Here is a 26222-nt window from a genome sequence, read left to right as displayed (position 1 = left end):
TCATGCGTTAAATTACGTGTCGCACCAACTCCCAGTGGCAATTTTTCAAAACTACAACATTGTTAGACGGTCGCCAGTTAGTAACATAATATATGCGTCAAGACACGTTATATCGGTACGCCGAGGCAGACATCGATGCCTGCCGCAAATTGACCTAAATTGGAAAATAAACGCAATACCGCTGGGATAAACGTCGAAGATGCTCGAGAAGGAAACACTTCGGTCCACGAGGAGCTATTTGCAGCTCACATAACGCTCCATCTCAATAGACTAAGCCACTTTTCTTCTCCGGCCTTAAAGGTATTCCCCTTTATGCGTATCCACATGCATTGTCTATTGTCTCGCACAAAAGATTTCTATTGAGCATCTTTCGTTTCATACGTCTTATCCTCCGTCCCGAAAGTTGACGACTTCAGAAAAAGAAACTCGACTCGCAGAACTCTCTAATGGTTGAGATTTTTGCGATCTTCGGAATATTGCTTTAAGTAGAAAGTTTGCGGATAACCATTTTCGTCTAACCGCGCGCGCTCTGGTCACTGGAGATAAAAGATGATGGAATTGCGGGGCGAACAAAAAGGAATTAAATCCTGGAAGTAAATTTTCGTAAGATGTCATAAAGCTATTTGCAAGATGTCAGAATTAGGCGACCTGCGTCTAATCTAATGAGTTAAAAATATTACATTTAATATGACATGTGTAATTACTTTTGACGCAAATATGATCCACATTAATATGATCGTATCATGAACCGCACATTCTTTATGCTGCATTTCCAAAGATCTTTTTTATGGTTCCGAATTTAATTTAAATTAATTTAACGAAAGATTGCTAATTACGTAACATCTATACATAAATATCTATATAGAAGGAAAAAAAACAGTTATGAAAAAATATCGATGTAACATATTATTATTTAATATTATTTCGAGCTACTTGGGCTATTGCACCGTGGTTCGACAAAAATTTTACATAAACTTATATTACGCGAGATCATCGCTCCATCAAGTCCATCGTGCAGGATTGACGCGTAATTGCACGACGGTCGCCTGAGTTAAGGAGAGTAATATGCCTGAAAGCTTGGCGCGCGCGGTAACACGCGTAGGGGAAAGCCATTTTAATGGCCCCCTATTTGTTCCTCACTTCCCATAACGAGAAACGTAGCATACGCTGGCCGGCGACGATCGATACCGACAGAACGAGACACTTATCTTCTAATGACTATAACAGCCCTCGATGTGTCGACAGCATGTGCAATGCAGCCACCTGGCTCGGAATGGGCGCGCCTCACTAGTGATGACACCTACGAGAAGTGCACAAACATTTCCTGTCGTTATCACTTCGCGCTTTATCGAGGTCGACGTTGCACACTGTATTTAGATAATTGCAACTTGTGGCACTTTTTCCCGCGCCATCGTAGCGATAATCTCTCCTATGGTTCTGTTTAAGAATTAGTCCTAGTTTCTAGAATTAGAAGAAAGAACAAGTTTTCATGGTTTGAGCAAAATATAATAATTGATATTTTAATATTTATTATATTTTACTCAAACCATGAAAACTTGTTCTTTCTTCGTAATAGTACAATGGCATAGAATGTTCACTCGGTAAAATTCTTTAAATGAAATATTTCTTTGGAAAATAATTAGAAACAAATAATACTGTGTTAAAACAGATAAGTAAAGTTTCTCATATAACGTTTTTGTTTGAAAGTATTAGCACCACTGTTTTGTTTTTCTTAAGAAACTAAGTAGAGCTTCCAAACTTTTGAACGGTAGTGTATATAGGATAACAAATAGAAATCTATTTTGAAATCCGAGAATTGTAGATCGTGTAAAGTGGACTTTATATATTGTTTGTCGGGCTAATTATTTTTAAACGGTTTATTAATATCGTATACTGTTATATATATTGTGCCATGCAACTTTATCAGTGTGATGAAATACAATGTATATTATATTACCAAATATTAAGTCTATTATACGTTGTTTCACGAACTACGCAATATATTTACGTCATTATTGAAGTAATTAGTAATATGTGCATAATGATTAACGATAACTGCTAAATTTTCCATGATTGCCTGCAGTAAAGCTGATTATTTATGGTTATTACATGCAAATAATCATCATCGGATCTAATACTTAATACAGAGTATACATTATATGTTACGTAATAATTGCTGTCATAGATAATTATTGAGGAATCTGTTTATTACCGTCTTATCGAAAGAAAGATATGGATAGTAAATAAAACAATATATAATTTCAGTTTTCGATTATGATACAAATACGTAGCGATATGCAGTCGGGCATAAATCGATTAGAGTCGAACACATACACTCATAATGATTCTATAATATAATTATACGATAACGATAATTCTAATGACAACCGCCTTATCTACATAATATACCTACCAATATCTTATTATCGCTGTACAAATATTTTATAAACGCGAATGAGAACAACTCTTTAATAACATCTAGCGAGGTACTGATGATTTAGCAATTACCCGAGACTCTTATAAATGAGGATAAACGTGAGCAAAATAGTTAAAACGTTACAATAGCTAAAAATAAAATGTACATATAAAATTACTTATTTACTATATATAATTATATAATTATACATAGTTTTATTTATATTGTACTATTTCAAGTGTAAAATATAATATATCATCTATATATACTTATATTTAATTTTACTAAATTTTGCAAAATGAATCTTTAAAGAGCACTTGCAGTTAGTAGCTAAATTGCTAAATTAATAGAATATCAATAAAATAACAGCAGGAGTAAATTTATACCCTATCGCAGTATAGTGAGTTTTCTGAAGTTAACGCAATTAAATCTTGTTTAACGGATAATGACATTACCTTAGAACAAAATAGAAAATCGTGTAAAATAATTTTATGATTTCTATCCCAAATTCTCTTCATTTCTCTTAAATCGTTAGAAATATAGCTTTACAACGACGGTGACGAGACTTTGGGCAACAGTTCGATCGTAAAAACGAATGGATTTCGAGTATCCCTGTGACCCGCGTCCTTCTATCTTCCTTCCAAGTATCTATCCTTACCTTGGCTGGCATTGGTCCGACACCATCATGCTTTGCTCCACTTTTAGCCCAGCAACGTATTACAGCGACGCCACTTCCGTAAATTGAAGAAGCCCCAAACCCGTTCCGCAAGCAGGATGCCAAGCTACCATGACATATCGATACCAATTTCTAACAAGGCAGCTAAAAATCCAGTACATACCAGTGCTCAAGTCTTGTTCCTTCGTAAGAGAACAGATTTACGAAGGGCTCACAGATTTTAAGACAAAGCTGCGTATACTCGAGCGACAAATCAGCTTTCTGCTAGAGCTCTAATATTTTTAAAATAAACTATATATCGATTAGCTTCTTTAATCTCGTTGACCTGCGTGAAGTTTTCATTCAGTTAATACCAGTCGAGAGGTCTCTCGTCTCTCGTTCATACTATCCGATATCGATAGTTCGGTAAGTTCGCGGAGAAGAAATCCTGAATGAGGCTCGCACGTGATATTCCGATCGCGACTTCAAATTGATACGTTTCTCGAAGATTTCGCGAAGTCGACGGAATCCAATTTTAGCCAAGTTTTCAGGACTCCTTCCCGATGGGAGTCAATGAGGAATTTTCGCTATCGTCGCTCAGCACGGATCCACTCGACGGATCAATCGTACTCGACGGAACCTCCGGCCGTATATATATGCATGCGGGAAGCTTTCCAGGCGAGAAACGAGCGCATTGCATTTACGCAGCTTTCAATTGTACGTTGGCGACGTACGAGTGCCGACATGACAGGCATTGTCTTCTTCTAAAACGGCCGCCGACGATTATTGCCATTATCGAGAATCGAGCTTTCACGGTTACGGATCTCTAACGTGTTTGCATGCCGCGCGCGCGCGCAGCTCGGCGCTATTCAGTAACGTCAGACTTAAAAGGTTTTTATACCGCGCTACGTCGAGCCGTTCTAGTTAATTATTTATGTTAAGCATGTCATCAATGGGATGACATTTTAGCGAAAGTTTCATCGTCGCAAAATTGCGACATATTGACAGACAGCAAATATCGAGCAACAATTTGTTTGAAATTATTATTAGTAATTGCGAGATGCACTACAATACAATATCGAATAAAACAATATGTATCAGGATTAACTTCGCTATCTTCTCCTTCGCTATTTATTATTTAACTTTAATCTATAATCTTTATACAGCTGATTTTTGTCAATTATTTACCATTGTGTAATTACATATTTAATACACGGGTAATTAACGACGAGAACATTACCAAGAGGACGTTACAACGTTCTTGCGCCAAAACATTCATTACATATGGTGACATCCTCGCTGTAGTCTTATCTCCCGCGTATTATCTGTTCTCCGGACGCCTATTCGGCCTTTGTAAATCCTCGTACTATCTGTTTTTGCTGCCAGCCACCGCCGTGTCGCTGATCGTAAACATGGTTCTCCCTGCTCCGTTTTGAACAACGTCATATTTCGTCCCACGACCGCCGTCTCTGAACAATCCTGTATACGCATCCATACGGGCGATTGCTGTTCTCTAACTGTTCTCTATCTTTATCTCTCTCTCTCTCCACCTATCTATCCATTTATCTATCCATCTAGTCATCTGTCTATCTATTCATCTATTTTCCTCTCTCTCTGATTTCGTTCGGCATGCTTGTGTATCAACGTCCGTTCATAGAGCATTAACAACAGAACGGCAGACGTGAGCCGCTCGTAAAACGGGAGAGCGCGGTTCTCTCTGACTGGATGCGTATATACATCTGGCTGTATAGGCTCTGGGCTTCGGGTGCATACACTTGAAATCGCGCGTACTATATACGGGATTAATGGCGATGAGCGCGGATACGCGAATGACGGATTAATGGGGCGAACTGATTTTCAGCGTGGTCTCTCCCGATTTTGATCACTTAATGGTCGAGCTAAAGATATCCTTTTGTTGCCGGGCATAAGTGGCTAATGTGATAGAAAATTAGTGACGATCAATTGACACAATGTCGATTTGAATCAATCTGATTAAATTTAGTTCTTCCCATTATAGACATTTTCCATATGTTTGCAACAGGAAGTTTTACTCTGTTGAAAAAGCTTCGCGTACTTTTTAATTAAAATAATTAGTTTTGTATTTTTAACAAAAAAATATGAAATTAACAAATAACAAGCAAAATAGTTGAGCTTTGAAAGTGTAACGGGGTTAACAGTGCGCAAGTTAATGTTACATCAACCTTTAACTACTAATAAGATACATAATTATACATCATTAACTTGCGCGTTACACTTTTAAAGCCCAACTTTTTTGCTTATTACTTGTTAATTTCCGTATCGAGGGTCCTTAGTTAATTATTCATTTATTTGGAAAACTATGTGTCTAGATTACTATTCTCATTAATATTTATTTTAAATTATTATACTCAGATACTATCGTAAAAATACATTTGTATATACTTCACCGTATTACTCAAAACCTATTCTATCTTTTATCACATTTTCTTTTATATCCTACGCGTTCTAATATACACGTTTGTGTAGACAAATATCACACAACTTTTTATATGCTTCAATATAGAAGGAGAAAAGAATCACAGTAATTATAAGAACGCTCCACAATTATTAAATATGCTAAATACACTCATAACAATGCATGGATAATTTTGTAATTGTATGATACGACACGGAACGTGGTCTTTCCCACTCGCTATTCAAACGAAATTGGAAGCGGTGTATTCTGGTCACGTACTTTTCAAGGCGAAAGTAAGACAAATAAGATGAGGCGAGCGGCATTTACTTGATGATTATTGTGACTATCCAAAACAATTTTGCTTGCGCACGTGGGGTGGTTGAATTACAATATTCTCAAAATTTATACACTATTCATATACTTGGTATTTTTTTTTCAACGATACAAAATATTTTTATATATTTTTCTCTTTGAAATTTTATCAAGAATAAACATTCTACTAAAAAGAACATTAATTTGCTTATAAAAATTATTATTAAATAAAATAGTTTTTTGTTATAAATATTTATTATTTTAATAATTTTTTGCAACATTGAGAGTGATTTTTCTTTTTTATAAATCTTAAATCTTTTAAAATCCTATTATTTACCAAGTATATTACTGTATCAACAAATTATTACGCGTATGAGTAGTATATGAATTTAAGGATTATTGGTGTAGATCATTTTTAGTGATAAATTACTTCTTACTATAACAGAAGTTTAGCTAGATGAAAAGGCGTATGATCTTCACACATTTATAACAAACTATGTTTTCTCCTTATATACTTCACGTGAAATAAGATTTTCTCACATTTCAAATTGTTGAAGAATGTAATGATTTTATTAGGATAGTATTTTCTGCTTCGCAACTCACGCTTGAGCTTCTTCTGATCCGATCAATTCTAGAACGTGATAACTTTCGATCGATTGCAGAGGACTTTTTTTTCTCGTAAAAATAGAAAAAAATTTCTTTTTCTGCGTGATGGAGGGAGACATATGTGGGAATATAAAGGATGTATATATTCATCGTATTGTAGTTGCAAACGCTATAGAGTACCTATATCATCTTCGTTTTCGCATTTTACTGAGATGAATAAATTTAATAGACGATCGACGATCGACCACCTAAGTGAGCCATCCAGCTATATATTAATTTGTAAGGCGCTAAGACTGATTTTTAGTGGAGTTACTTCGCTTTCTTATAGCTTAAAAACGTGGAAGGGGCTTCTTTCTCTCTGGTCACGTATCGCTAAGGGAAACAGGAAAAGGAGTGAGAACGGAAAGTGGTGGAAGGCGGAGGAAGAGATCTATGCGAGGTCCATATACCCCACGGGAATAATGGAACATCGATAGATCGCGGCACTTTCCCACACACTCTTTCTCAAATCTTTTCGACGAATTGCAACCGGACCCGGTAATCACTTGTCCTAGACGCAGCTGATCCTGAAATTGGTTTTTTATGGTCGACGCCGTTCGTCATCTCGAGTAGTGACCGAGAGGAGGGAAGGGTACGTGTCTAGCGCGCCTACCCCGTTCGTTGAAGGAGGGCCTGGCTTTTGAGAAATGTTACTTTCTCAAGTTAAAGAATAGTTCTTTTTGTTCCGTACATTAATGGCAAAGTTTTGCCGAGTCACAGGATTATATCCTATGATATCGTCACTAGCGGAAACATTATAAACCATATAATGCTGGCGTTAATGAAAATAATAGGACATAAATTATCGAATTGCAATACGTGTAAATGATATTGGCAATATCTCGTTATCTGTATTATGCGATTAAGTATTTGTACATACATAGCGAAAAGATCTTCACACATAAAGTATCAATCGCAAAATGAATATGAAAGAATTGAAAGACCAATGGGCAACAGCAATGCAAAAAGATTTAACACGATAGTATTGTAAAATATATGACAATACAATATAATAAAGTAATAGCTTATACTGAATATGGAATACTGCAGATATGAGAGAAACATATGTTAATATAATTGAAAATGTATCTTGTTTATTTAGCGTAACATTTTACTTATAAATTATCATTAATTAACTACAACGTAAGTCCGCGAAGCATGACTTTTGAAATTAAAATATTTAAAGTTAATTTAATTAATATTAGATAATATTAATTAATAAATAAAAATTTAAACAAAAATTAAATTAAATTAAATTAAAAAATATTTTAGTGGAGAGATTATAAATATTGAATTTTATAACAAAGGAAATAAAATGGGCTAATGAACCAAGCTCGTTGTTAGTGCTAAATATGTATTATTGTCTAAATAAAAATAAATAGTGAAATGTCAAAACGTTTTAACCTGTAATAAGACCACTGAATTTTATATTAAACATACCACGTTTTTTATTATTGTACGCGAAACATTTGCCAGATTGACTATTTTAAATCTCTCGTTGCCGTGTCTTCGCTCTTTAAAACTTCGCCGCTTCCTCTGTCAGATACTAAGAAAATGACTTTCGTGGAGAGTACAAAATGAAGGTCGAGGTACTGAGTAACTGACTTTTTTTGTAGCATGAACTTAGAAGTTGACATTACATACTGCCGTAGGCGACACATTACCCCTACTGCTCTCTCTCTCTCTCTTTCTCTCTCTCTTTCTCTCTCTCTCTCTCTCTCTCTCACCCTCTCACTCTCTTACTCTCTCACACTCTCTCTCACACTCTCTTTCTCACACACATTCTCTCTTTCACACACTCTCTCTCACACTCTCTCTCACTCACACACTCTCTCTCACACTCTCTCTCTCACACTCTCTCTTTCTCACACTCTCTCTCACACTCTCTCTCACACTCTCTCTCTCTCTCACACTCTCTCTCACACTCTCTCTCACACACTCTCACACTCTCTCTCTCTCTCTCACACACACACACTCTCTCCCTCTCCCTCTCCCTCTCTCTCTCTCTCTCTCTCTCTCTCTCTTTCCTTCGATCCTCACGAAAGACTCTCTGTGAGCTCTATTTCAACCACGACGGGAGGTAATCAAAACTCATGTGAGAAAGCGAAATGGAAAGTGCACGCCGTCGCAGGAGTGCATTTACGATGGGTCAAATTGCGTGTCGCGCCGTCCCTGTCCTATCCCGACAAGCCGTCTTCTCGCTAGAGTTGGTTGTCCTACCATCAGGTGACGAAGGGTAATGTATCGTGCGCCCTGAGGGCGCAAGACGAGAACCGAGAACAGATTGCGTAGTCTACCGTGTTAGATACTGATGCGTTACTCAAGACAGCCGCCTTTTCGTATGAGATCGAAGAAAGTATTTGCCGCATGGAGATTGGAATTATTCGCTTGCCTCAACCGATCGAGGCATTTATTAGTTTTGCATCGAGGTCAAAATAATATAATAGTATGATCCGGATGCGTAAATTGTTGGATGATGACAAGTACTTTTATAATATATATAATTTTCGAGAAACTCGCGTTTACCGATACTCATAGTCAAGACTTAAAGAAAACTTAACAGTAAAATTTAAAACAATTATATTGCTTCAATACCTCTTCAATCATTTTTAATTTTATAATCTCGCTCTAACCTTTGCGTGTAATCAAGACAAGTCAAAGCTTTAAGCTTATCTTATTTTTGTACTATCTTTATTACATGTTGGAAGAATTTTATTTTTCAGTTGTTAAAATAAATAAACCCGTCTCTTTTTTCGAATTTGAGAGAAAACGATATTAATTTCGAAGATTACATTAAGTTTTTACTATGCAATTATGAGCTTGTCGTATGGATGTCTTATAACTAAGCTCACAAAAAGTTCTCATTATATAAACTTTAGGCTGCATAAAGATCTTATTCATAGTCGAAACTTAATATGAGCTTGAAAATATAATTTCTGAAGAGTTTCATATTTTTTCAAGTTTTTTAAGTTTAGTTATAATTACTATCAAGTGTTCACTATTTCAACAAAGTGTATATCTGAAGAAAGCTATATACTATAAGGCTTATTCTCGTCATCCTAAGATAGCACTTGTGTTTCATGAAAGTAAATATATCTATCTTATTTTAGGACAAGTTTGAGGAAAGAAAATATCTTGAAGCATACATTATGCTTTTACTGTGCTATGTCAAGTTTGTTAAAAAAATTTTTTGTAACGTTTATTTTAATTACGAATAGCTTGGTGAAGCGATGTAATAAAAATGTCTGTATGGGTTTTTCGGTATTTTGTCTCTATAATTACTATAAATATTAAATAGTAAACTTATTTCTCTTTATCTTTGATTATCGTCTTCATTTGCACGTATATCGTAAAAATGTCAACTTAATGTCCAATATTAATTAGGATTCTGATTTATGGGCAACTGTCGGTCGCTTAATACGTCATATTTACATGGATAATTAACAAAGCTCAAATGTATAAACTTTTCCTCAGGCAATATTAATGATACACCCACTCTTAATCATGTTTGCGTCAAAAGTGACATATCTTCGTGTTCACGCCATCGCGTGATTAAGCGAATCTTCAAAGTTATATGCAATTTTCACAACTGCCAACAACAGACAATGGGTAACAATTCGACCAGTTGATAGATATATATCTAGTTTGAGTAAAAAAGGTTAGATACATGATATAGATCTTTTTTATGTAAAATGTCAAAAAAAATTTTTTACGCGTCAGCAATAACCGCAATATTTTACGAGCATGACAAACAAATCTGTCACATGGTACCAAAGCCGCGGGAATTATAATCTATCAAAATAAACGGTTAAAATTATTTCAGATTTAGTTCCCTATTTTTATTTGACAAGTAAACGTTGTGCAAACGAATATGACAAGATAACAAAACAAAACAATTAGATACTTCTTTCGATTGTTTTTGTATAAATTCTATTCTAAAATTTATCGAGAAAATAGTTGATTTCGGCCAAAATTTAGTAAAAAAAAACTCTTCTAATTTTTTAAATACCGTGCTTGTTATTGATATTTGAGATCATGTACTTATAATTTCTTGCCGTCTTTTTGTACTTTCTACGTCTTTAATACAAATTGCATTCAATAACAAATATTGCATTTCCAAAGAAACCAGCTAAAAACTTTTATCTTTACATCTTACGATTTTCACAGAATTTTATTTTATTACAACTTTTCGTCACCTTGTGTCCGTGCGTGACGTAATAACGGGGATAACATACAATTAGGTCACTTTCCAATTACTAGCAGGTTGAATCTACGGAGAGAAAAAAGATTAGCTGAGTAGTTTCGGTGTCAGATCTTCTTTCTCTGGCGCAATGCCAACACTCACCCCTTCCGAGTCTTGTGAATTGCTTCTGCGTGGTTACGCGTTTTTTATAATCCGCGATAGCGACGCCTGTTTTGCACAGCTATGTGTGCATGGTGATAAATGTGCAGAATGCTACAGTACCATGCATAATCAAATTCACATATGTACGCAGGGAGCGCAAGTTATTGCCGGAAATGTAACCGCACAAAGCAATTGCAAATGAGTAAATAAAAAATTTGAATGAAAAATTATATACAAAAAATTTATATATATATATACATATATATAAATTTTTCGTATATAATTTTTCATTCAAATTTTTTATTTACTCATTTGCAATTGCTAATATGTTAAAATATTATATATATTTGTTTAAAAATAATTAGCTTTTCTAACGCGCAAAAGTATAGAGATTAGTCAAGCAATAGATTCTATAAGAGTGCTTTCTCGCCCAAAACGCTCGCTTTAGTTTTTCGACCCGTTTTTCCACGAGGAGTCATTTTGCGAGTGGAGTTGCACCGCCATTTCGACCGCAGCCAGTACATACATTTTACAAGATGGAAGTTACTACAGGGGTAAGTGGCATTCCGTGTTTCAAATGACTCGCCGCTATGCCTGGCAAAGACATACAACCCGAGCGGTCCGCACCTTCATTCGTCTCCGTTCAAGAACCCGCCAATCCACCACGGCCGGTGTGGCTGCGACGCAATCCTTTAATCCGACCCTAAAACCTTTTCTGTATTCCCGCGCGAAACTAACCTGCGGTATGTCGAAACTTCCACTTTGTCGCTCGGCGAATAATATCCAGCTAACGCGCTCCCCGAGAACCGTCTTAGCGTATTCCTTGAGCTCGAGACGCCACACCGGTAAGGGGATCGGGCATTTTTATTCAAATTTGCAAATCGCAAGAGATGTAAATCCGACTTTCCCAAAGCGCATCGCCTATCTATTCGTTTTCCTGAAGTCACTCGCGAACAAAATGGACATGCGTTTAAAGGCAAACGTATTGCCGAACTTATTATATATTATAATATGTTTAACTCCGTGAAGTGGAATATTTTTTCTAGGAAGTCACTTTCATATACTTTATAAGTATAAGTTAAATTCTTTTGGTCGAAACGTTCGCGAATTTTTTATGTATTAACGGTTAAAAGAATATATACAATTTTGCGCCCTATTTACCGCGCCGACTCTTATTGCCTCTTTCCCTTTACTTGATTTAATCACGAAAGCCTTATATATTTTAATTAAATTCTTTTCTTATATCTACTTTCTTTCTTTCCCTCTTGATTTATCGAAGCACAAATATCATATATAAAATGTCGCACGGATAACTCAGAATACAAACATTTACATTTGGAAGAATTAAGACACGTTCGTATACTTAATACCTTTCTTATGTCTTTTTTTTTTGTTATCTACTTTCTCTTTTTTCTTGATTTATCGAAGCGCAAATATCGTGTCACGCGAATAGATATTAAAGTATAAACGTACTTACACTTGAAAGAATTAAGTCGCGCTCATATTACCTTCCTGATTGATTTCAATTTCGTGCACACTACCTACGTGCCGCACTACCTACGCCGCGGAAAATAATTCTGAACAATTCGAACGTTCGAGTTACAATCGGTTTCGGCAAGTTCGCGCCATAGTTCGCGGTCCGTGGAGAAAGTTCGTTCCGGTTCGCCCAGTGTGCACGTGTCTCCCGTATTGGCGGCAAACTTGCTGGAGCTATTGCTATATATGCGGATCAATGATAAATCGTGACAGAACGATACGTGCCATCGTAGTAGGATGGTACGTACGTACGGCCAACCGTGTCGGATAAAGTTATCAAAAGCAACGAGCTGAGTGCGGCCGCCTGACCGGACGAGACAAAAAAAAACGAGGAGCTACCAGTTATTGCGGAGGGTCTCCGTCGAGCAATTCCATCTCAGAGAGCAATCCGCCTCGCATCGAGAGACGTTCCTTCCACAATATCTTTTTTCCTGCCTGTTCTTTTCTTTTTTTTCTTTTGCTCCTTAGACTTAGTAACGTCGCCGAGTGTAAGGATAGCGTATATATATGTATAGTATACGGCCGAGTATCATTCCCGTGGGATCGTGTCATTAATTCAGGATTCGGTCGTCGTTCGTATTGATCAGAAATATTCTCTATGCTAACGAAGAATAGAAAAATCTTGTGTTTGCACAATCGCGGAAAGGTGCGCGTGGCTGTATTGGGGGAAGGAAACGCGAAGAATTCCGCATTACTTGCAAGTTTATCCGATAGATTAAACCGTCCAGAGATTAGGGTTAAAGTATTCGTTTCAGTCGTAAATATTACGTCTTGCAAGTTACGATGAGATCGAGGAATAAATATTATACGGAGAATGCTGATATAGATATAAAAATATCTTCGGAGTTATTTAACCAAAAACTGTGAATAAATTTTCTATAAATGCAAATATAGTAGCAGATGGTCCAAATTGATTAGATTATTATCGCATAAATTAAAGAAACTTTAGAGGTCTATTTTTTAATAGATATCTATTGGTTATTTGATAGAAGAGATATAAAAAGAACATTAGTTTATTAAGATGCAATTTTAGAGGTAGCATATAGAAAATTATTCATTCTTATCTTTTCTGATAAAGAAAAAAGTAACATATTTATTCCAAAAGCAAAAAAAAAATGTATACATCAACAGTTACACATTTAAAATCGTGCGTTATTAACAAACAGTTAATTTAATTTACGATCCCATGCTGGTGATAATACTAATAAATATTCTGCTTAAGCAACGTATGGAAATATGCGAGGCTATTAAATGCGCCATTTTCATTATACTTGCTCATTATTGCGGTCACGGGAGTGGTCGCGCTATAAAGTGCAAAATATTCTCTCTCCCGTTAAGAATAATCCTTCGCTGCCTAGGAGGGGGCAGAAAAAGGAAAGGGCAGAATGGTAGGATAGAAAGACTGCAGGAGAGCTTGTCCTGATAAAGTATTATCATTCCGCAAGTTTCCATGCAGGCTCCGTAATGAAATATTCAGCTCTTCGTAATCCCTATTCTACTTCCTGCTATGGTATTCTCTCCGACCTGTTCTGAGGTGGATATACTTACCGCATCCCGCTGCATCGAGAGTCCACCGCGAAGAAACTCGATGATCCGCTCACGAATATACTGGAAATTATCAATATCTTATGCTAAATTATTTATGTGTCTAAATTTGTAAAATTGTAGGTAAATTTAATATAAGACAGTTTCCATAGTTTACTTTTTCACGTCGCTGTTACGTAATTACGCTTAAATAAACAACCCATATTATATAGAGTTTGTAGTTTTTACATATCAAAATAAATTGAATCGAGTATTTTAAGTACAAAATAGGTCTAAGAAAACAGTATGCTATTTATGAAATAAATATAAATGTTATTTTTAGAAAAAAATGGTCTATCCATTAAATTTCTTTATTTTGTCATATTCATATATTTTTTATTAACATAGAGCAGAATTTTTATTAAAAACATACATTCTTTTTTATATAAGCTTTTATTTAAATTTTTTATTCAACAATTTAACAACAAAACATCATTTCTAATTAAAATTGGAGTTAAAATTTCATAAAATAAGAATTCAGTTTATATTAAATACAGCGTAATATTTTGTTATCTAATTGTACAAAAAATTTATTGTGTTAAATCTCACTTTATTCTGAATTTTATACAAATAAATTTAATTATTTTACGGAAAAAATTACATGATTATATCAATTGATCAATTGATAATCAACGAATATTTTTAGGTGTTTTGTCGTTTATATAATTCAATATTTAATTTTTTTTAACAAGAAACTAATTCCCCAAATTGACCAAAATATTTTCCAATAAAGAGAGATGCAAGTATTAAGAACATGCGGCTATTGTAGTTTGAAATAATTCGTGTTTGGCGATGCGAATCTTCACAGACGAATTTACGGCGCAATTTCGGCCGTTCCAGAAGGTATACTGAAAAATGTTTAAACATTCATTGTAACCCAAGTTCTAATCCACCACCGGCGATTTCTTTACCTTACTCAGTGTTGGCCGATCGCCAACGTCCGATGTGTATGCTCGTCTTTTTTCGTAACCTTAATAAATCGTAGAAGTTCGTGGGAAGAAAATTTACCACTGCCTATTAGAAGGTTAAAGTAATTTTGATTTTCGGAAGTCTAGCTGCTATATGCGCGATGTTTCCTTAAACGGTTTCTCCTATCATAAAAATAAAAAATTAACAATCACTATTTTTCACAACATAAATTTCTATCAAAGTACTATTGCTATGTGATATGGATATCGAGTAAATTAGTTATTGATATGGTTTCTGCTATCTATTTTATGTAGAATGTAGTTTTTTTTTTAATTTGCACGAGCATATATTGATATAGAATTACGAAATTCTATTTCAAAGATTTAAACTTTTCTGTTGATTTAAGATATATCTTAAAATAATTATTTAAAAAAAAACGAATTTATATCTTTTGTTACTGAATAATCATAAAATTAGCGCTGAAGATTGTAATGTCTTGGAAAGAAAATTGTAGACATTATGAGTCTAAGACACTTAAAGTATTAAAAGAACTCCTTATTTCTATAAATTTATTAATGTTTAGTCGTCGGCATATAGATAGTGTGTATATAGATAGTGTCTATATGTATAAAAGCATACTCTTTAAAAACGCTTCTGCGCAGTCCGTTACAATTTGATATGAAATCTTAATGAACTATTGGGAACAATCGGGAAATTGACGTGGCTAATAACCACAGCTAAATGAAAGAACATTAAATTTCATTTTAGACGAGAAGTGATTGAGTCTAATATAATATAATGGTTAATATAAATGTAATAAAATATAATCGATATTGTAAAACATATGTGTTATTGAACTTAATATGGCCATAACGAAGTATACTATTAAAATCGAAAATAGCATTAAAGGACTAGTTGACAGAGCCTTCGTTAGAATTTAATACAAGTGCTAAAAGATCTCAAGATATTTAGTGCCAATGCACAATTGTTTCCATTATCTCGTAATCTCGACTCGTAATTTCACTTCCTTTTATATAAATAAACACGAAAAGCAACCGAAATCGTGCGAAAGTAACATCGATGAGAAACCCGAAGGAAACCTCCTCGAGTTTTCTTCGATCTGTACGTTGAACTACTGATTCGTCTGTAGCAACGAGTATCGACGCCTGCGATGCAATGCACCGAAGGCAACCGAGAGAAAATAACATTGAATTCCTGCAAAAGGTTTCGAGAAAGTCGAACTATTTATTATTTTCAAGGAGATTGAGTTACGATTGAACCTAGAACGAGGTACGGCTTGAGATAGTCCGAGGATTATTGGTGAAGAAATCTAAATAGGATGTACCGCGTTGCTTGATTAAAGGAATTGAAAGCAGAAAATAGATTGATCGAAAATATATTTTATTTTCTTTTTATTTATATTAACATGTACATTTTGAGACATACAATGCAAAAGTAACAAGAAAACTACATGAGTATATTATGTATCTGAAATATTACTTTGTTTCAATCTTATATCTCTTTATTATACTATTGCTTTTATATAACGTAGTAGCAAATAAATTTTGACACTTATAAATTACATAAAATAATAACAACTAACATAATGAAGCATGTGACATTACGGACATAAAAAATGTCTGTAATTAGATTTATTAGTCAGATTGAATTTGTGATAATATAATTAATTCTATAGGAACTATTTATCATGTGTCCAACTATTGTCTTGGGAAGAAAACAATATCGGCGGATTGAAACGAGGCAAACTTGAACGATTAATTATTCGAAGTATTAATATCAATCAGAAGCGGTAATAAAGAGAACGGGGTCGTGGGTGCCATTAGATCAGATCGTGCGGGATAAAGAACGAGAATGTAACAGGAGCGAAAGAAACAAGCAAAATGTGTGTGTATGTGTGTGTGTGTGCACTGGCGAACTATTTACTATCGGAATAAAATACAACGACGACGCGTCTAGAGGCGGGCGCGAGTGAGGCCTTGCAGCTAATTGCCGCGGGGATATTATTATGAAATAAACGAGGTAGCAAGAAACGCGCCGTGGAAAAGAGGAAATAGCGTGCAAGATGGAATGGTAAAAGGGTGCTGCGCTCGAGGGAAACGGGGGGAAAAAAGTAGCAGCGAATGCGATTCGAGGATCGGACGAGGCCGAGATTGTGAAATTTTTAAAGCCTCCCAATTTGTTTTCGGCAGCAGGCAACGCCTTCCTCGTCCCCGTCGCTCTCGCTCGAACACCCTTCTTTCCTCGAACCCTCTCTCATTGCCAACATATATTGGTGGCGTATATCCTCCAGAGAAATAAGCCGAGCCATTTCTGCCACTGATTTCTATGCCGCCATTACCCCGAGATTCTCATTCCTTTTCTCCTCCTCTTGCGCGTTCTTCTGTACGCCCATTCCCATATCCATCTCTTTTCTAGCAGAAGAGGAAGGTGAGCTGCTCCCCCGTACAAATCCGTTACGAGCTCTGTACCGCCGCCGTATGTACAGGGTGATCCTGAGACTAATCCGTGAACGTCAACGTATGTTGGGAACCAGTCAGAATAAAGGATATTCTGTGACATATATTTTCCCAAAAGATCCAGAGAAAAAATTAAAGAAGCTTTCTATTATTGGATCGTATATTTATTATATTATTATTAATGATATAGTAAACATATATTATGTTAAATATGCTTATCATAATATATACATATCCTACATATAATTTGTGTTATGATCCTAATGCGAGAAAACTTTTGCTCTAAACTTGCATTTTAGTTTATAAACGCTCACACATCAATTTATTGAGTGCTTTTATCCTAGTACTAGGGCGAGAATTGATATGTTAGTGAGACATATCCTTACTCCAACTGGTTCTTAGATCTTGTTCACGTTTATGCTTTATGCTTTGGAGTATCCAAGGTACATATTAAATTCGTGAACACTATTTCGGAAAGCATCAGCGCGATTTGTACCGGCGAGACGCATATCGGAGACAGGTGCGTTCGCAGCTCGCTATAAAACTGGGACTGCCAGGAACAAATGGCATTAACAAAGCGACGAATGAACGCGAATGCTCCAACAGAGGCGTGTCGTTCCAGATGTCGTTTCGGGGTATCTAGAACGACATACGACAGGTGAAGTCTCGGAATTGACGTTCGCCGTCGTTAATGGGATTCTATGAGCGGATTAAAATAGATGAGTAAGATCATCCATGATTTACCTGCGACGTTTAAATGTCGTATGCTATAAGCGTTCTGACTATCTAATAAAGATTCTCGCTAACGTTAATAAATATTTCGCAGTTAATTAATTTTATCGAAAGACCTTGTTTTCTTCTATTATATAGTGCTACCTCGATCTACTTAATTTTCACGTTAATTAATATAAAGTATATAATTGTTAGTTTGCTGTTGCTGCATGTTGAAGCTTAAATATTCTGGAAATATCTGAAATTATTTCGCCAATTTCTCTCATTTTCTCTGAGTCCTTTGATCAGCAGACTTGTTTGAATGGCACTATTCTTCATTTTCAGAATGCTTCTCGGCCACCTTTTCTATTTCCACTATATTTTTAAAAGTGAGAGATATATAACGAGCAGACGAAAATGCAAAATAAATAGTGCACCGTCTATCTTTATTTATAAAAAAACACTTATACTAAAATATTTCAACAAATTATATCGCTTCTGTATCAGTAGAAACATTAATGGAGAGATTGAGGTCAACTATGCGAAAGATCAGTACTTCAAATGATTACGTCAACACATAATAACAGGCCGAGATCCGCGAATGATAATGTATTTAGCAGCCATTAGCACTCGTAAACAACACTCCATTATTTTACTACGGCACATTACGCATACCGCGTGATCGATAAAGTTATAAGCCACGGATGTTGTCATGTGTATCGATCGGTACAATTACAGGGTGAATCGATATAATCATTATCAGATCTCAGTTTCTAGCAATTGTGCCGCGCACGTCTATGCACGGCACAGATACAAAGCAACGAAATTTTGATTACCGCAATCTCGAATTGCTCATCGCGAATTAAATTCGAATGTTGCATCTCATTTGTAACGATAATGTCTCGGTAATAGCGATCATGTACACATACGCGCACATACGCATAATACGCTCGAGTTGTGGTGAATTTGTTACAACGCTACGGTGAAATCCGTGTTCATAAAGCACAACACACTCGGCAAACATTTGCGCTCACCGGGGCTGTTAGCGTAAGAGCGAGCGCTAGCTAGGAGCGCGGCAACCAGTTTCGGGCAATGAAGTACCTACGGACCACATCGTACGTAGGATAAATGTTTACCGGGTCTCATAACGTCGTTCCTCATTGTCTCCAGCGTCCTGAAATCCCGAAATCCTGAGTCTCCTTCATTCGATGCACCGATGACATACGGCGCGCCCATGTATTCCGCGAAGAAACCGCAGGCGTTGACACATAATCGAAGTTGTGTCAATAGAGAGTACAACCAGTGTGATTAACAATAGTTAATTGGACAGACGGCTGTATATTCGTGATTTAATATATAGCGATAATGAACTGTTTACTGGTAATGAGATAATTTTCAATAATCGCTGTAAGATACAAGAAAAATATTGAATATGATTTTGAAAATACCACTAGAAAAACTGCCTTGATTCGAAAAACAATAGTATAGGGAAAGATCAATGGTGTCATATCAAAAACAGCTTAATATATAGTTGTATGTATGTTTCTCGCATTATTTTTTTCAAAATAGAATTCGATATTATTAAGAAAATCAGTCGATGTTTTGAATAAAACCATTAAATATTTTCATATACCGCGTCGAAATTATTGATGTAAAAATAACGGGTATAGGGGGTATTATATTTTCCCAAAAATGCAGCATTAAATAAATCACAAATTTAATTAGAAACGAAGCGAATTGATTGTATAAAAATAGCAGCAAACCAGACTAATAATCTTAAGTGCATCAGTAAAGCTGAAAGCTTAGTTATTTATAGTTACGATTTCTTTCTCATTTCAATAGGTAAAATTAAATGTTTTAAGAATGTGTGCGCAATGATAATAAAATACTACTCTGAATACAAAATGTTAATTAAAAAATTAATTAAATATTAATTATAATTATTAATGAAAAATATAAGTTATAAAGTCACATCATAGGGGCACAAATATTTGGCACAGGATGATTGCAGTAAGAATAAAATATTATCTAAGAAGAGGATTTCTATTTTAGATTCTCGATCTAGACAGATTAAGTTAAAGATTTATTTTTCAAAGCGTGCGATTTCATTGGATGCTTTAATATTTACCGGGTTTTTCAAGCAGAAAGTCTTTAGGTATTACATGAGATAAATATTAGCAAGATCTTGTCGCTTCAAACATGCTGAAACTCCTTATCGATTCCTTAATGCGGCTGCGTCTCCGCCGTATGTCTGTCTCAATAGCGGAGCACCGTGAGAAGAAGCACACACGACGCTGATAATCCATCAAAGATTGTGTCGATGAACTCGGTGAATTGGGTTAACAGTAAATGAGTTTATGAGTTTATGACTAATTATTCCAGAACTTTAATTTGCAATTTATAAATATCCTTATTTGATGCGGAAACATGCTTGTGTGTATCTCTCTTTTAGAGATTTTAGAATCATTAAGGATGCGAAAATCACAGCAATAGACCGAATATCATTATACAATTTTTTCATGCAGATTAATGCAGGTTTGTCACATTTGTCAAATAAAATTAAATACAAAATCTCAGCAAAATCGAGGTCAAATTTATCACCGGATATTTATAAACATATCTTTTTTTATTCAAAAAGAAACTTTAATCCTCTTTTCAAATTAATTTGAGTTTTCTAATTTTATTAAATACAAAATTTGATGGAAAAATTATAACCCTTTGACAGCATTTATTGAAGAAGATAATCATTGATCTCGTGAACTCATATGCTGCGTATTGATATAAATGGATATACGAAATATACACGAATCACCTAGCAATAATTTATTTTTTGTGTATCGCAAAAATTTTCGGGTATGACAAAAATGAATTACGGATATTTTGCCTCGCTTAGCTGCGGTTACCGCAATTGCTCTCCGACATCAATGATCCGAGAGAGTATGTGCATAGAATCCGCGAACGCGTGATTGCACCGGCGCATAATTACACATCGTTGCGCCGGCGGGTCTCTTGATTGAACTAATTTAACCTCCTAATCTATCTGGTCCCACCTCTCCCTATCTGAACCAAAACCGCAGGGGGCGATACGCGCATCGTTGGAAACTCGGCACGAAATCGCGTCGATAAACTTTATCGGACAATTTATCGATAAATATGAGGTTTGCGCGTATATTGAAAGACTCTCAAGGGATGACTTACCTATATCTAAAGAATGAAGTTCCAATTTCAAACGAAAATGTGTATAAGACATATATTTCGTCCGTTTCGTTCACGGTTTCTTTAAGCGATTTTAAAATTGATTTTTTGTCAATGAGGATTTGTATTGAGTGAGATTCTAAAAAACAATGAAATTGTTAATACAAAAGCATGCACATTTATTTGATCTGAATTGAAATATCCTTAAATTCAACATTTGTGGCAATTGCGTTTACAATCTCACGAAAGGAGCCTGATCGTAATTTAGGAATAAAAGATATAATGGCGACAGGAAAGCGTATCGTACGCTCCGTTTTTCCATTTGGCAGTCCAGCTGAACGTACATGATACCTCGCTATTCGAGTAATCTGCCCGTTTGCCTATCTCGAGCGAAACATCGTGCGAAATGATGCCCGGGTGCAGTAACCTTGCGCGAAATCGCGTCGATAAACCCCGGGGTTAGCGATAAACGTAGCTCGAATGTAGGATATACGCGGTGTGACCGACGGGCAGCGAATTTCGCGGGTGCGCGCCGCCGGACTTTTTGTCATTAGCAATCTGATCGCGAGTCTGCCGTGCTTTATGGCTGCCCGATGCGTTCCACACTTGGCAATCATCTGTTATATTTTGCACGTTTTACCACTACTATTAAAATTATTTGTCCACGTTCTCATTCTTGCGTTTCTTTATGCATTCTTTTTGAATGCTCTGCAACAAACAGTAAATTCATCCATTTTTATTGGACTGGCTGCTCGTCGGACTGGCTACACGACTTTTGCTGTTCAATCGCGTTTATACAAAATTTGTGAATTAAAAAAGCAAATCGTATATGTAAATTCACTATTAATTCTGAATATGAATGGTACATTTATTACATAAACTTGACAACTATACATGTGTATATCTATATATAGAAAGCTAAATCTCATTTTATATCTTAAAAGTTAGTGCGCTATAAAAATAGTGTTTTTATTTAGTTATAAAATTGATTTGTTTACCAATATTCCAACGGTTATTAATATGTTTATTATACATGTTTATGTTTCACATAGCACATCATTAAAATGCCGCGTTTTATAGTCTCGTTCGTGGATCGTTTTACTGATGCGGTGTTCTGTCATACAGAAAAAGTGAATCCTATTTATTTCTACGTAATAACAGTTATTTATCGTTCGCGGCTTAACTGCTAAATAACTGCAACGATGGCAGTATTAAACGCGGGTGTCATCGCTCTTTTAGTATATTATGATTTGCACCCAGTCGTAATCTGAATAAAGTCGATCGACGTATAGACATGGGAGCGGATTCTTAATCTCTTTTTTTATTAAATGCGCCCGAATACATTAACATTTTAACGAATCGCAGATGCGAGTGCGATTCAAATGGGCTTGGTAACGATATTTCACCGGCTTTAGGTAACGCGCTTTCGCGTTTTAAGAGACAAACTTTTCCATTACCCGGTCACTCGTCACCGCGTGACACTTTTAACGGTGCGTAATTGATACCGCAGGGTGTCCCGACCCTGCCCAGTGCTGTCCGCGAAATTTCATTTTGCTTCGCGGGTATTTTCAACAACAGGTAATTGATGCTGCAGTTTTCATCCGCCGCCGCCGTCGAGCTTGCAAATTTCGTTCGTGTCGCGACCTGCTTAAGAACAACTTCCGCTAAACTCGCCACCGTCCTGACTGGCTACTGCACGTCGTGTCTCGTTAAAAAAGTTTGACGGTGGATGAGCAGAGGACCCTACATACACCCGGCTTCGGCGCGGAGTCGAATATATCACCGGCGCCATGGAAATTCGCGGAGAAACTCGGGCTAAATGTTAAATATCCATTAATCTTGCGGGGCAAGATTAATCCGACACATTCTGACCGAGCAAGCCGCCGCGGCGTAACTGCTGAAGAATGCTGGCAAATGTTTGCCATATCAATCACTACGATGCGCTTCTGGCAATGCGCTCATCGTCAATATTCGGAGTCCACACAATCTCGTCGTAATTATAATCGTTTATGTATTTTGTACGAGATAATAAGCGCACTTGCGCAATATGCTGCTGTTACTTATTGAAAGCATATCGGTTCATTAAGTCAAGTCATTAGTATTTTCCATGAGGTGTACATTACGAGATTCGCAATTTATTCATTGAAAAGCACTTTTGTTAGATTTATCGATTTCTATTTTTGCAATAAATATTCCCACGTAATTATCTCAATATATCCCCTTAACACGCGATGTAAAATTAATTATACGTTTTTGAAAGATTTGTCGTCTACAAGATTTGATAATCTTTTTTAATTTTATAATACCGTGGCAATTTTATGTTATTCATTATTGATCTTATTAGTTTATTGAGAACAATGTTCAATATTGATTCAACATTTCACTGAATCTAAACGCAACATGAAACTATTTAAATAAAGGATATAGGTTTATATTTTTATTTATACGCGAAAAAAACTGAGAGCTATAAGCTACCGTATTTTTGCACGTGTTTAATAAAACACATGTACCAAACACTCATATTGATTAAATATGTGAAAGAATATCGTGGAACATATATACATAAAATATGATTTTTAAATCGAAAGAATAAACCGTTCGCGATAGAGAGAACGGAATGGGAAATAAAATAGATTTTCGACAACTTGCGTGCGATAAGCGTTAACTTTCTCTATTGCCAGGAACTATTGTACCTTGCCAATAAAATCAGAGTTTCCAGTCACAGATGGGCAGCAATTCACAGTCGGTTTCGATGTTTAATGTTACGAGCACTCGTTAAATTGTGTTATTCAAAGCAAATTTTACAAGTTTAATTGTATTCTTTACGACGCGACCGTCGATTCTGGGCAGGCAGGCAGTGTGTATCGGGGTCAGCGGCGAAGTCAAGATAACATGAAGTTTTCTCTCGGAAAATGGCCGTGTACACAGAGCTCGCAACGAGGGAGGGAAAAGTTTTGTACGTGGCATTTGTTAAGGCGGCTTTACGACAGAAGCGCCTTGTTTTCACTGAGGTACCTAACTTTTCCATCGTGCCCGGCCTCGCAGGCAGGCAGCGAGATCGTTAAGTAGTTATTTTGCTCATACGCTGAGAAACTGCTCTGTATAAGACATCATATACGCCACTGTCGGCTTCGCGTTAATTAGTCCTGCTTTGTTGACTATTTGCTTAATTTACATACATCCTGGCATCTTCCATTTCCGTGTACTAGGAAAGAATAATGGCTCGTAAAAGAGCGGCCGCGACAACATGGATATATCAAGTGCTCTGGTTATTATTATTAGCTATATAACTCGCGGCATTCGTATTTTGATTTTAATTCAGATATAATTTATAATAATTTTATGATTGTAGTACTTTATTAACATAGTATGATTACATATAAATCTAATTAGTCGACCTTTAAAGATTATCTCATTATATTAACTCGCATATCTACTTATACAAATTTTCCTCGCGATATTGCTGGACGGTTTTCTGAACCGTGCGTATCTCGTAAAAGGTTTGAAATTAAAAATAATTACTGTTTTATAAACTGCGACATGTAGCTGTAATTAAATTTCGACGTTACATTTTCTGCAAACTCATCTCGCGCGGTCTTTATTTAATTATTTGATATAACAATTTGTTGAACGGTATCAAACTGTATTCTATATTATTTCAGAAATTCTATGTTGGAACATGTCGCCACATAAATATGTTGCGTTGGTTGATCTCGTTGGTTAAGAGACCGACGCGCGTCTGCGCAGATAATTGAGTGAAAAAAGGCACAATCAATGACGTACGGTCTGTTGATAATACGTGTTCACTATTTTTATATTATCGGCCGCTGACAGCACAGCCTCTGCTCATTAACTAGAGGCAAATCTTTGCGGAACGTTGAAGCACGAGATCGCAGTATCTCTTTACGATACGAGCTATGCTTACGTATAAGGTGATCAGATGTTTCGCTGTCATTGGAATCCGAAAATTCTACTTTTAAATGATTCCTATAATTCCTGATTATTGAATTGAACTAGATCTCTTTTTCATCTTGACACTTTCAGAAACAAAATAAAAGTAAAAATTTCTGCTAATATAGAATTTATCAGAAATTAATCAAAAGATACAATTATATACTAGAATTGTTAAATTTTGATTTAAATTAAAAGACAATACAAATTTTGTTTGTGTCAAATAAGTATTACTTGATGAATAATAAAACTTTCTATTACATATCTTAAACGTTATTAACTACTGCCGACACTATAAAATTGGGAACGACGTCATTAGATAACGTTTCGCGATCGATAGACATTTTCTTTCGGAAAGTCGAATCGGCTGCTTACTTTCTGCGAATCGTCGAAGTATGCGCATCAAAAATCGGGTGAGAACTGCTCGTGGGGATGTCGTATACGTAGGAGAATACGATAGCCATTTCGCTCGCACGTGCAGCGCAAGCAAGGACGGGCAAGAAAGTTCAAACCAATGTCAGGAAACGAATTCCAACGGAGGGATAAGGGTATCTCCCGTTCGTGGAACATACGTTCCCAGTAGAGGGCACATACAATCGTTCGCGGTGTCGTCGTAAAATTTCAATTTTCCCATATCGCGATATCTACAGCCGGCGGGAACGACGTAAGCTCTCAGATACGGCCGCTCCCGCGTGCACACCCGGTATATGACAATGCGGTCCGAAGCGAAGGTGGTGGATCGATACCGAGGAAAAGTCGTTCAATCTTCCGTCTCAGAGAGGGAACTTAAAACGCACATTATGGAGGGAAAAATCGCGCAAAGCAAAGGGAAGACGGGTGGTTTTTATGAAAAGAGAAGAAACCATGCATGCTCCTTCAATCCGGTTATCGTAAATGGTCAAAGCTTATTAATAGTAAATAACACATTAATATAGTGAAACGTTGCGAAACTGCTGCGAATTACAATAATGTTACTTTATATATTCTTGAAATCAGTTAATCAATATCACTTGTTTATATAGATTTAATGAAGAGATTCGTTAGTAGTGGAG

At 36.0% G+C, this 26222-nt stretch overlaps 1 protein-coding gene across 3 annotated transcripts in view; it reads left to right on the top strand.

The window, feature by feature from the left end:
• The window catches only part of Dpr12 (defective proboscis extension response 12), a 276297-nt gene that overhangs the window by 81048 nt on the left and 169027 nt on the right, over positions 1–26222 (top strand). The gene's annotated exons all lie outside the window — the stretch shown is intronic.

Source organism: Temnothorax longispinosus, chromosome 2 (genome assembly GCF_030848805.1).
Source record: "Temnothorax longispinosus isolate EJ_2023e chromosome 2, Tlon_JGU_v1, whole genome shotgun sequence".
NCBI classification, from domain to species: Eukaryota; Metazoa; Arthropoda; class Insecta; order Hymenoptera; family Formicidae; genus Temnothorax; species Temnothorax longispinosus.
Note: the sequence above shows the minus strand (reverse complement) of the source record. Positions and strands in the feature narration are given on the sequence as shown.